Genomic DNA, 1,570 nt, shown 5'->3' with positions numbered 1-1,570 from the left:
AAGGGCCGAGAGGTGGCAGATGGAGTTTAATTCCGATAAATGCGAGGGGGCTGCGTTTTTGGGAACGCAAATCTCACCCGGACTTCGTGGTAAGGTCCTGGAGGAGGGAAGTGTTGCTGAACAGAGAGGCCTGGGAGTGCAGGGTCATAGCTCCTGGAGTGTGGTGGATAGGAGAGTGAAGGAGGCGTTTGGGATGCTTTCCTGTATCGGTCAGAGTATGGAGTACAGGGAGTTGGGAGGGGTCACGTCGCGGCTGTATTGGTGAGGGGCCGCTGTTGGAATATCGCGTGCAATCCCGGTCTCCCTCCCCGGTCGGAAAGATGTTGTGGAAGGGTTCGGAAAAGACTCACCAGGATTGAGCTACAGGGAGAGGCTGAACAGGCTGGGGCTGTTTTCCCTGGAGTGTCGGAGGCTGAGGGGGTGACCTTATAGAGGTTTACAAAATTATGGGGGGGCAGGGAGAGGGTAAATAGGCAAAGTCTTTTCCCCCCTGGGGATGGGGGAGTCCAGAACTAGAGGGGCATAGGTTTAGGGTGAGAGGGGAAAGATATAAGGGGCAACATTTTCACCCAGAGGGTGGTAGGGGTATGGAATGAGCTGCCAGGGGATATGGTGGGGGCTGGTACAATTGCAACGTTTAAGAGGAATTTGGACGGGGATATGAATAGGAAGGGTTTGGAGGGATAGGGGCCGGGTGCTGGCAGGTGGGACTAGATCGGGTTGGGATATCTGGGCGGGTTGGACCGAAGGGTCTTATTTCTGTGTTTCTATGACTCTTAAGTTCAATGAAAAGCAACAGGGGAACCAGCTGATTGGGAAAGTTTTTCAAACTGAAAGAGACGTGACCAACAGAACGATGAAAGGGAAGGGGAGGCGAAACCTGTAAGCAACATAAAAACTGACTGTAAGAGCTTCTATAACAAGAACGAGTGAGAGAGAGAGACCCTGGATAATATATGCACAAAAGCGAGGGCTGCCAATGTTGGAGGTCAGAGTCAGGAGAAGGTCAGAGATGCTTCCAAGCAGCGGGAAAAACCAACGTTCCGAGCAACGGCCCTTCGGAAATGGGGAGGGCCGTAGGGTTTAGGGTGAGAGGGGAAAGGCATAAAAGAGAGCTAAGGGGCAACGTTTTCACCCAGAGGGTGGTACGGGTATGGAACGAGCTGCCAGGGGATGTGGTGGAGGATGGTACAATTGGCAACGTTTAAAAGGGTGGGGATGGGGGGAATGTGTGGGACAGGAAGGGGGTGAGAGGGAGATGGGGGCAAATTGTTGGGGGGGTGGCGGAAACTGGAATAATTTGGGATCTCTGGGTCGGCGCAGACGGGGTGGGGGGCCAAAGGACCTGTTTCGGTATCTCTAGGACATTCCCCGGCCCTCCCCTCGCCACAACTTTCCCATCCTTCAGACGGCCCGGGGCTAGAGCTGCACGCGAAATTCCCCAAATGTGGAATGGCCTCTACACTTGGAACAGAGGCTGAACAGGCGTTGCTGGAAAAGCGCAGCAGGTCAGGCAGCGTCCAAGGGGCAGGAGATTCGACGTTGCGGGCGTGAGCCCTTCCTCAGGAAA

This window comes from Hemiscyllium ocellatum, unplaced genomic scaffold (genome assembly GCF_020745735.1).
Source record: "Hemiscyllium ocellatum isolate sHemOce1 unplaced genomic scaffold, sHemOce1.pat.X.cur. scaffold_3751_pat_ctg1, whole genome shotgun sequence".
Lineage (NCBI taxonomy): Eukaryota > Metazoa > Chordata > Chondrichthyes > Orectolobiformes > Hemiscylliidae > Hemiscyllium > Hemiscyllium ocellatum.
Note: the sequence above shows the minus strand (reverse complement) of the source record.